The sequence below is a fragment of the Octodon degus genome, unplaced genomic scaffold (genome assembly GCF_000260255.1).
Source record: "Octodon degus isolate 3935 unplaced genomic scaffold, OctDeg1.0 scaffold00005, whole genome shotgun sequence".
NCBI lineage: Eukaryota > Metazoa > Chordata > Mammalia > Rodentia > Octodontidae > Octodon > Octodon degus.
Window position 1 is genome coordinate 24,690,460 of NW_004524581.1, and position 11,398 is coordinate 24,701,857.

The 11,398-nt window shown below is 53.2% G+C and overlaps 1 long non-coding RNA gene across 1 annotated transcript in view; it reads left to right on the forward strand.

Moving 5' to 3' along the window:
- The first annotated feature begins 3,032 nt into the window (after nt 1–3,032).
- The window catches only part of LOC111818503, a 9,042-nt gene continuing 676 nt past the window's right edge, over nt 3,033–11,398 (forward strand). Inside the window, exons 1-2 of the long non-coding RNA XR_002822482.1 lie at nt 3,033–3,119; nt 11,151–11,260. This is a non-coding gene — a long non-coding RNA (uncharacterized LOC111818503). The remainder of the gene's footprint in view (nt 3,120–11,150; nt 11,261–11,398) is intronic.

The following is an 11,398-nucleotide window of genomic DNA, read 5'->3' on the forward strand; positions in this document are numbered from 1 at the left end:
GTCTATCCACACACCGAGGATTCTGCTGCTCGCTGCATGCACTGAACAGAAATAGATGACTTGGTCCTCTCCCTTAGAGGTTTATACTCTACTAGATGCAAGACTGTCTAAGGCCAAGGTCAAGTGAATGCCACGGAGGGTGGGAACATGGGAGAGTCATTGTGTACTGGATTGGTCAAGACAAGCTTTGTGCACAGGAGGACTTGAGCAGGGTTTACAAGAGTGCTGGGGAAAGGACGGACAAGCTGTGCCGAAAGGTGGAACACAACTCCAAATAGCTCACGAAAACTGAGATCATGTATGGGCCACAGAAGGAAAATAAAGCATTAGTCGTGGTTCCCCATAATTATACCAACATTCTGCTTTGCGTGATATAATTATACAGACAGATGTGACTGGGCAGAAAGAAGAAAAATCCCTAAATGTCTGGAAGTGGAGACCTTTGGGGTTACTAATACACCAATCTATATGGTTGCAGCAACATAAAATGTTTAATTGGACAAATTATCAGCTTTGAAAGTCATCAGGTTATATATGTTTCTGCAGCTTTGCAGGTGAATTGCTCTGTTAATTCTGGAACAAGGCTTGGCTCCTCTAACACTGAGGGTAGGTGCAGCTTTCACCAGCCTCTATTGCACTTTTCTAGGAAAACTGGTGTGGAGTGAACGCGGGGCCAGGCACTGGGTCATTTCCAACTCTAGACCGAGGCTGCACAAGTCCTATCTGCCCTCCCGCCTTCAGCCTGAGATGCCTCCCTGTTCCTTCCCCATCTTTACAGCCTTTCCCGCAGGGACTTGGGTCCCGGGGCTGCCTAGTGCCATGTCCATCGCATGCGTAATGCTCGCAGCCCCTTCTTTACTGTCTCTGTTCTGTCAGTGCAACTCCTTCCAAAAGCCCTTGAGGAAAAGGACCTTGTTTTATTGCTGAACTAATTACCACCCTGCACCTGTTCTGAAGCCTCACCAGGGCTTTGTGTATGGTAGGTGCCCGGCACAAAGTTTGCTAAATGTATATTGCTTTAGTTCCGCCGTAGGACTTTGGGATCCCTGGCTGGCGAGGACAGCCACCAGGAGTCTGGACTGTGCGAACCAGGTCTTTATGCATTGCTGGGTCACCTTCATTTGCAGGCAGTCTCGGCCGACCTGGGTCCCTGGGCGTCTCTGTCTGGTCCCCATCCCTAGGTCTGTGTGTCATTTGCTGCTGCTTTGGAAATGTGCACTGGCGAGTCCGTGTCCCCTGGCCACGGTCGGGCTTTTCGGTGCGGTCTCCCTCGGAGACAAGCAAGACACATGGCTCTACAGGAAGCTTAACAAGCAGGCCTACCAGGTGAAGCTGGGAGGGGCAGAGTGGCGGAGGGATAGACATCCACATCCCGGTCCAGAAAACCAGTGTGAATGTGTGAAAAAGCTGTTCGGTGGCTGTGTCTGCCAAAGCCGGACTCTGGTGCCAGGTCTGCCTTTTGGGATTGAAGCTCCACTTCACGTTCAGCTAGAGACCCATTTCATCTTCCCCTCTGGCCATCGCTGCGTTGTTAGTTTAGTGTGAATGTCTTGCCCTCGGTTTTGAAGCGTGCAGATGGAGAGGCAGGGGGGCACCCAGGGAGTCTGCCTGGGCGGACTGAGGGCACAGCCTGCCTGGAGGTCCAGGAAGGCGGCGGAGGCAAGGAGGAGACAGAGCGAAGGAGCCTTCCTCACCCAAGTGCTGCCTCTGGAGGGAAAGGGAAAGGCCATGCCAGGCAGCGTGGCCCAGCGTGGCCCAGTCCTGTTCTCCTTCACCGATCCACGCACATTTATGGCGAGCGATGTTGAGGTGGTCCATCTTTCGGCCTCCTGGGCCCTGCTTAGGGTGAGGAAGGCGCGGAAGGCGCCGCTGTGATCTAGGCTGAGATAACAGGCAACGTGCACGTGTGGTCACCTTGGTAACATCCACAGCTTCAGGCAGGATGGCGATCAACCCTCCGCCACGCTCTATACTCCTGCAAATGAGAAGCAGGACCAGGACGCTGTGCCACCAACCACAGCCAGCGCTTAGACAGCACCGTTGTATGGCCCAGGTACTTCTTGCTAAGGTACTTTTAATGACTCATAGACCTTCCTAGAGTTACTGAGAATAAAACAGATCTAATCCTGCATTATTATATGATACGTTTCTATGACACACACGTACAACTCATGCACTATAACAATATAAGGATTCTCAGGGCACAGACTGGAAAATTACCCATCACCGTGTGGCCAGCCAGAAGCAGGGTCAGAATGCAGTGGCAGGCTGGCCGGCTCTGGGCCAGGAGAAGGAGGTGGGCAGTGCCATCAAGGGGTGCCAAGGAAGGAGGTGACCATGTAGCTCAGGAAACAGCCCTGGGCTTTTGGCAAATTGGTACTTAGCTTCCTATGGTAGGGAGCACAAAGGGACATTTTGTTGGGATAAATAGGACAGAGGCATAGAAGCGGAGAAAACAACGGGCATGATTGGAGACAGCAAGCATTAGGTCTGGGCAGGTGTTTGTGGATTACTGATAATGAACAGTTGTGTTTCATGAGTGCTGTGACAATCCGGGGAACTCATGACTGTCCTTATTCTCATTTTACAGACCAGGAGCCCAAGGTTTGGAAAGGTTAGGTGGTTGGTGGCTGCCCACAGCCAGTTAGCCAACCAGAAGTGGCCTTGGGAGGCCTGGTCAGATGTGCTGACCCCACGCTGTTCACCTGTACACTACATTTGTGGGTGGGTGACATAGTGGGGCTCTATCTGGGTTGAGTGGGGCTCATCGTGGGCGGGACACAGGTACAGCACAAGGGCAGGAGGGGGAAGGCCGCGTTTTGAGGCTCCAAGCTGGGCCAAGAGAGATAGGGGACCTCACTGTCACGGGCTATGTCCAGGGTTTAACATGTTGGAGGAGGGGCGTTAGTGGTGAGTGCCCTGCTTCCAAACTGGCTTTTGTTTTCCTTTTAGAGAAACCAACAGAGTTGGCTGAGCTCAGGAGGCAGGGTGTCAGGGTCCCACGGGGGCCAGGGAGCGAGGGGGCTGTGGAGCATTCAGTCTTGGAAGGGTCTTGGAGTCTGCCGTCCTGTCCTCCTGAAGGCTGCTTCCTCTGCGTCCTCTGCGGAGAAGCTACACAGGTAAAGATGCGGACGTCTGATGTGAACAGATTGTTTTTGCCATGTTGCAATTCTCTTGTGAGATTTCCTCAGCCTGAGGGAGGCGGGCGCCAGTCTTGGGTGAGTTCGCAGGAACGGAGCTCCGCAGCAGCCCCTCTGGCTTCTCTTCGCAGTGAGAAGCACCCAAACCGGGTTGTGTCTTCCTGTCCCTGGGGGAGACTAGAGAATGCCGGTGTGACACTTGCAGCACTCTTCTTGGGGACCGTGCTACTAGACATGGCATTGATCTCCGTGCCCAAATGCTTGGCATGCTCAGTGGTGTCTCAGCCTTACCGACACCTGATTATAAGCCATCACCCTCCCTCTGCAGAAATTAACACTTGATTAAAAATACCGAGAGCTGGGATCCAGAATTAGAGAGATACTCACTCTTGGCACAAGTTTTCCACCGTTCTAAACAGGACCAGCCACTGCTCGGTTTTCCTCTTCTGCTTTCAAGAGAAACTTTGTCCTCTGCCTTATTTATCGCCCCAATAATTACTAAGCGCTTCCTGTGTGGGGATCGATGGAAAAAGGCAAACGCCGTCCCTGTGCTCACGGATCTTGCATGCTGGGGGAGGGGGTGGGGAGTCCTGGAGTTCCGAAGCCACAAGAACAAATTAAAATCAGGAGAAAGCCTACCAGAGGAGCTCAGTGCTTGCCCACGGCTTCCAGCCCTTGCAGCTTGCTGTGTGGCCCGCCTGCCTGAGTGAGTGATCCGCCCACCTGAGCCTTTCCTCCGCAAACCCTGCGGGTTAGGCCTTCCTATCTCCAAGGCCACTTCTAGGACTATTATAGCTCTCGACGGCTGCAGCAAATCTGTGTACTGGACTGACTTGTTTGCTCCCAATGTGTAATAAATTCTATCCTAATTCCTGGAGCATTTTGAGACGCTTCGTTATGAGCCTGGAGAGATGGAGCTTGCGAACCTCTTTTCCCATCCTACAGCTTAGGCACCCATGAGCAGCAAGAAGGAAGAAGAAAGAGCCCCAGCAGCTGCTGCAGTGAGCTCAGCATCCCCCAGGCCAGAGCTGCGGTGAGCTTAGCCAGGAAGATTTTGCCTGTAAATCAAACCTAGTTAGGGAGGAAGGAGGGCGTCCTGCCCTTTTATTAAAGCATGGCCCAGGGGCAGCAATGCAGAGCATCCTCATTGGGCCTCAGTTTCCTGGCTCAGGGCATGGCTACTTCCTACCCTGCTGGGTCAGGAGCGGAGCCTCTCCCAGGAGAGCTCTCAGCAGGTGTCGGCTAGAGCCCTGACACCATCGCGTTTGTGATTTCCCACTCCCGAGCCTGCCTCTCAATGACTCCCATGACATAGATCCCCAGAGAGACTCAGGCAAGACGGGGAGCTGGTCTCTGTGTGCTGGGGACAGTGGCTTTGCTTTGCTTTTTTTTTTTTTTCTTTTTATGTATTTGGTACAGGGTCTCACTATACATCTCAGACTCTAGTGATCATCCTGTTTTTGCCCCCCACCCAGTTCTGGAATTAGAGGCGTGCACCACCACACCTGGACTCAATGGCCAGCTCAGCATGCCCGGGGGCAGGGCTGGCATGGCCTGTGGTGCCAGGGATCAAACCTGGCCCCTGCACTTGTCTAAGCAGGTGCTTAGTCCACTGAGCTGTCTCATTGGCCCTTTGTCTTGCTGTTGATTGCTGCTCTTTCCTCCTTTGTAGGAATGGAGGGAGGAAGGAGCAACCTGTGTCTAATTGTCCACATGGAGTCTGATTGGTGGGTGAACCTCCTGGGGGCCTCAGGGGCCTCCCGGTGACCCACGCTGAGTGGCTCCTGTGTCCGGTGCTTGTTGACTAGAATTCTTGGGGTTCTGACCTTTCTGCAGGCATTGGTAGTCTGCATGCAGGTGAGCTGGCCCCACTGCTCTCAGGGTGCTCTCAGCGAGGCAAAGTCCTCAGCAGATGTCTGGGATCTCCAAGCCTGGCAGCAAGGACTGGGGTGACTTTGGACAGAGCCCTGGGGTGGAAGTGTGTTGTCTGATGGTGTTGAGTGACACAGTTACTACGGTGTGTCATAGTGGCTTGGAAGCCCTGGCTCCCCTCACCTGGCCTGCACCCATGGATTCCTAGGTCAGATGGCAGTATGGCTGGTCTTAGGGGCTTGGGAGTATGTGTATGTGAGCTACAGAGGGGTGCTTGAAGGGCTCTGGGGAAGATGGGGCAGAGGAAACAGAGCCTGGTCACAGGCTCTGTGGTCCCGTGGGCTCCCGCTGGGCACACGGTGCTCAGTGGCCCCCAGATTCCACTCTCTCCCTGTGTGTCTTCCTGTCACTGACGTAGGATACTATTTTTGGCACAGCTGGAAGGGCAGGCAGAGTCTCAGGGCGCAGCAGCAAGCCACCCCTCCCAGTGATATTCCTGCCACTGCACTGCATGACATGCACGCCAGGGGCATCTTGCTGTTCGTAGAGATGACACATAAGTTGACTCTCAGAAGGACACCCTGTGGGGGGCCTAGTGGCGTCACGCACCCATCTCCTGTGTGTGGGGATGACCTCTCCTCGTTGCCTCCCCACTACACATCAGCACCCCTTGGGACTTGACAAACTTGTCTTTCACAAATACTCACTCAGCAAACTTTTACCAACTGCCTGAGACATGCCAGACAGGCTGTGGGGTTTCTAGAGAGAAATATGACCGAGGCATGACACCGGTAGCCAGAACAGAGCAACAGTGGACCTTTCAGAGCTGAAGGTGACCTCCAAGGGGCTCTGGCCAGCACACATCAGCAGGCTAGTTTGCTCCCTGGTGCCGGTCGCTCTGCTTTGTCTACCCTGCAGGGGCCCTGGGAACACCACAGGCAGCTGCGACGGGCTGTCTGGCCCTGCCGTGCCTCCGCTGTGACACAGGGCTGTTGCTAGTCCCTACCTCCGAGTGGATCTCGAGGACGACCCGAGTTGACACGTATCAAGTGGGTGGCCTCGTGCCTGGCCTGCAGGGAAGCTTCCATAAATGTCAGCATTGACATTATTATGGCCCTCATCCTGCTCCTTGTGCCTTGGAGCTGATGGAGAAAGGAAATCCTTACCGTAAAGTTCACAGAGCTCTTCTCCACCTCGTCTTGGGTGGAGGCGGAGGATTTGCTTCTCACCCTACCGAGTTTGTCTCAGGGAGCCGACTCCTTGTCTGGTCTGTGGAGATAATAGGACCTCTGAGCACTGCACATGCACCACCTGCCACCTCCGGATCCTGAGCCCCCCGCAGCAGGCAGGTGTAATCTCCATTTTACAGAGGACACAACTAGGGCTTTAGGAGACAGAAGTGGCCTAGGGCCACAGAGCTGTGCACACCAGCGCCCAGGCAGCACGCCCAGACTGGATGTTTCTGCTGTATGTACTGCCCCGGATGCCCTGGACAAGTGCTGACAGCAGGGCATGGTCCCATGTGCTAGCTGCAGGTTGCCTGCAGGTTCGGGGTTCAGGCTGCCTCCTGAGTGGGCGTCTGGGCTCTGGCCTAGAGCGAGGAGGCACCTGGAGCGCGGCACGTGACCTGGGGAGGGTGAGCCTGGGCAGCTGGGCGGAGGTGGGGAAGCCACAGGCGCAGAGCACCGGGGCCGGGCACCCGGAGACAGGACCTCCTTGCGCTGACCATGTGACCCTGGCCAGGAATCAAATGATAGCGCTGCTTTACTGGCTGGCGGGGAGGATGAAATGAGATTACGGCTATCAAGTGTGTGGTGCAGGGGTCAATCACTATTAGCCATTATTATTACTGTTATGGTGATGTTGCCAAGCGCTCCGTGGCTGCCTCTCCTTGGTGAAAGCCAGAGCTCAGGGGCACACTGGGCCCTCGGGGTGGGGTCCAGACGCCACCTTCTCCCTTCTGCCACGTCGCTCCGGCCCAGCCCAGGCCTCTTGCCTACTGAGCACATACACGCCTCAGAAACGCCATGCACCTTTCCGAGAAATTGCCTTCTCCCCTTATTTTAGCACCTTTCTAAGCGTTGTTTAATGTTTTAAAAGGTTACATTCAAAAGAGGGACATGGTTAAGTAAATTATGGCCCATCAACCCGATGGCATATTAAGCAGCCATTAAAGTGATAATTACAGAGATTGTGGAGCAACACGGAAAAAGCATATGGACTCCTAGGAAAGGGAGAGAAAAAGCGTAATAAAAAATTGGCTCACACACACAGCGCTCGCCACCAGCCAAGCCCAAGTACCCAGGAGCAGCTGCAGGGGTGAGCAGCAGCTCCTTACTTTTTTCAATGTGGTTCTATTGTTTTTATAATAAGTATATAAAAATAGCAGAGTCATTGGGATGAGGACTTTATGCACTAAAAAAAAGCAGAACTCTTCCCCACCCCCATGGCCCAGGACAGCCAAGGCTGAGGCTGTTTAAAGGTACTCAGAGGGGGTTGTGGGGTTACACTTGCTGCCCTGCCTGCCTGCCTGCCTGCCTTCCCTCTCTCCTTTCTCCCTCCCTCCCTCCCTCTCTTCCTTCCTTTCTTCCTTCCCCCCTTTCCTCTCTCCCTGCCTCCCTCCTTCCAACCATCCTTCCTCCCTCCCTTCCTTCCTCCCTGCCTGCCTTCCTGCTGTATCCCTCCCTCCTCCACATCTTTCCTTTTTTCCTTCCCTTCCTTCCCTCTTCTCCATTCTTCATCTGTCCTTTAACAGTATTTTGGGTGCTCTTCCTCTGTGTGGGACGCTGCCTTAGTTCCCCAATTTAGTGAGGCCAAAAGATGATTTCTCTGTGAGAAGTCTAACCAGAGAGACAAATCCAAGAACCAGCCATCTGGATAGGTCAAAACTTAGCGAAGGCCATATGATGAGGAGACCGTGAGCCCTGCTTGAGGGCACAGGGAGGCCTCCTCAGTAGGAGTCCCAAGAGCTGGCCAGGAAGGAGGTCCCTGCAGAGAGAGGGGCTCTGGGTGGAGGTACAGAGTGCCCAGGGATGTCTGGAGAGGTGGGGGACTGTAGCTCAGGCTCACGGGACCTGTGGCCCTGCACCCCTGGGTTCTGTGCCCTGCAGGAGGGTCCATGGAAAGCATGTCCACCTGGTGTTACTCTAACAGGTCATGGTGCTTTAACTCCACCACTGTGCTTATGAACCTGTCACAGCTCTGGTGCTCAGCAACTTATCAAAGTCATCGTCATTTCCTAGGATTGGTGGATGTTAGGGCTGAGAGAGGCTTCAGGGTGGACCTGGCTTGCAGTTGTCCCAACCACCCAAGAAGCCATTTGGTGATAGACGTTGGCTTCAGCCAGGGTCTGGCCACTGCTGACCACATGCAGCAGCTTTATTTCAGGGGTGAAGAAACAGCCCTAGAAACAGGAAATCGCTGACTGACTCAGAGTCCCTGAACAAGTGCCTGGCAAGAGCCAGTTCCTCTGTCCCCAAAGCCAGTGCTCTTTGTGGCACCCAGGACCCTTTTCCAAGTGGGGTGGTCTCGCCTCTTTCCTCTCCCATGAATCAATTTTTCCCGTTTGCTGTGCCCTTAACTTCCTTTAGCTTCTGGGCTGTGCCTCCTTCCCAGTACTGTATGACTCAGCGAGTAAGCCTCCCGCTGCCCCAACCCTCCGCAGGCTTCATCTTTCCTTGTGGTCCAATCACGGCAGTGCCTGATCCTTTAGTCCAGCAGGAGAACAGTTTCTGGGTCTCAAGGTCATGTGGCCCACCCTCTCTCCAACTCCTCCAGCTCCTTCCTCTTCTGGAAGAAACTGGATCTAAGGTGGCGACTCCCAGCTAGGGTAAGGAAAGGTGACAAACTGGTAGAAAATCCAGGGCTCTGGGTGGAGGTCCTCCTGTGAACTATGCAGAACAAATCCTTCCTAATTTGGTCTCAACATCTTGATCTGTCCCGGCTGGGGAATCTAGGAAGGCTTGAACCCAATGCTAGGCATGCCCCAGGGGCTAAATTTCTACCAGTCCATCAATAAAGAGACAGGAACGAGTTATCACCGACAACTCTGTCTTTTTTAGACCTGACCCAAGGACTTGGGGTATCATGAGGGTCCGCACTTGAATGTCATGGCAGAAACTCGACTTTGAGGCCTGCCTTCTAACTTTGTGTACAAACAGCTTCTGGGCCATTTGCTTCTTGCTTTTCTGTTTTTCAACCCGTAAATCTGTTCTCCTGCCTTGGCATTTATGCGGTTTCAGAAGGCTATTATCTTGTCAACATTGTTCTACAGCATTGACATTATCTCTTAATTACACAATTACTTTGTTATGTACTGTAGACCTGGTAATAAAATATTTGAAGTGTTCAAGCACAGACAGGATTTTTAAAATATGATTGGAATCAAACCATCTTGTAAAAATCGCTAAGTGTCAGAGCCGGAAGAGAAATCCACTCATTCCCCTGTTGAAAGGATGGGGAGGCTAAGGTCCTGGGTAGAGAAGGACTTGCTGGGGTCATGCAGGTAGTTGCTAGGACAAGTTTTGCAGACACTGAGACAGGGGAGAAGGGCTTGGTATGCCCTGAGAGGCACTTTTTATTTTTCTTCCAGGGCTGCCCAGATGCCCCACTGCTGTCCTGGCTATAGAGGCGCTCCGGGGCCAGGCTGGGGACTTTTCTTTGGCTGTGGTAGGCTCAGGTATAAGACCTATCCCAGCGACTTCCTTTCTGGTTGGCTCTGTCCTCCTGCAGCCTTTCTCAGCTAGCCCCACAAAGGACCCGTCCCCACCCACCACCGCACAGAAAATCTGACACTGCATGCGTGAGCCTGGTTTTTCTCCTTTGTAAAGAGCATCCCTGTATGCTTGGCTTGTTCAGCCTGTGTTCCGTTCCCACTGGAGTCCTCATACAGTTTCTCTGAGATGCCATATTTTAGCCTATTTGTGATTTGTACCTTGGATCAAGCAGGCCGAACCAGTATGTTCACAGCTGGTAACACCAATGGCTGCTGGTGCCAGCAGTAGCCAGCAACTAGGGCTGATGACACGGCAGAAGCTGGCGAGTAGCAGAGGAAGACAGTGTGGCAGAGTGGCAGGAGCTACTCTCAGGGTTTCCAGGGCCTGATGATAAAGGCCTGCTCTATGTAGCAAGGACACACTAGCATGAAAAGAGCTGAGAGCTGCCGGAGTCCAAAGCTCAGCGCTGTTAGTGCTAACAGAGATGCTCTGCTGGTTTGTGCGTTCTGTACAGACTGAATAAGAAACCCCGACTGACTGGCAGCATCTTAGCTGTTGGCCCTGTGGGCTGCTCTCCTGTAGGGGGCGCTCAGGAGCAGAGCAGACAACGGTGACAGTCACCCCTAGTGCAGGCCCTGGTCCACCTCTGATTTCCATCTTATTTCTGGGTATGAATCTATGCAGGTACCCATGCCAGGCCGCACAGAACCTAAAGATAGGGTTCGAGCTCAGGCCTGAGGATCCCTGTGCCCTGAATTTTCCCTTTTTTATGAGTAGATTATGTGACTTTGTTTCTGTCCTGACTCACCCACTGGGTCGGTCTGGCTCAACCAGTCAATGTCAAGGAGGGTAGGCAGCCCCTCCCCAAGGAGCTGGCTTCCTCTCAGGATCAGGCTCTGCTTCTCACTGATGCTCAGTGACTTCAGGAACATGGTGAATCTCTGTAGGGTTAGCTCTCTCCTCCTCATCAAGAGAGTAGTGTTTCTCACAAACTCCTATTTATTAGAAGCAAATGGCCAACTGACATACAGAACCACCGTACCACCAGCAGATAGTCAAGCCCCAGGGAAAGACACCTGGGAGGAGTGAGGGTCTGAGGGACAAGGCGCGTACTTGGAGTGGGTGATCTGGGGAAGGGGGGATGGCTTGGAACACAGACAGGAGGTTTTGGGAACTGGGAGCAGCATGACAATGATAAGACGTAGTTCAGAGTTACAGGCAACAGGCCCATGAAGAAGGATGCCAGGAGGGGAAGGAGGGCTTCAGAGGAGAAGGCAAACGCCCCTCTCTGCAGGGGAACCCTTCTCTAAGCCCTGAGTGTCTCCATCCATCCACAGTCACTGTGAATCAGGCCTCATCTCACAGGAGGATGAAAGTTTCCCTCTGTTTACTTGGTTTGATCATCTCTGTTTTCTTTTCATAGCTGCTGTCTAATTAGCCGGAGCTCAGCACCCCTCTGCCTCATCCCCCTGATCTTGGATTCAGTTCCTCGTGCTTCCAGCCCTGCCTGCCTCCTTCTTAACCTGTCCGTTGGTAACTAGTCTCCCTGGCCACTACTCCATGGGGTTTTCTCAAAGGCTGTATTTAATAACAGCATGTCTCATATAAGTTCCAAAACAAAATCCCTGAGACTAATCATTAGAGGTTGGACGTTACTGTGCTGCGACACTG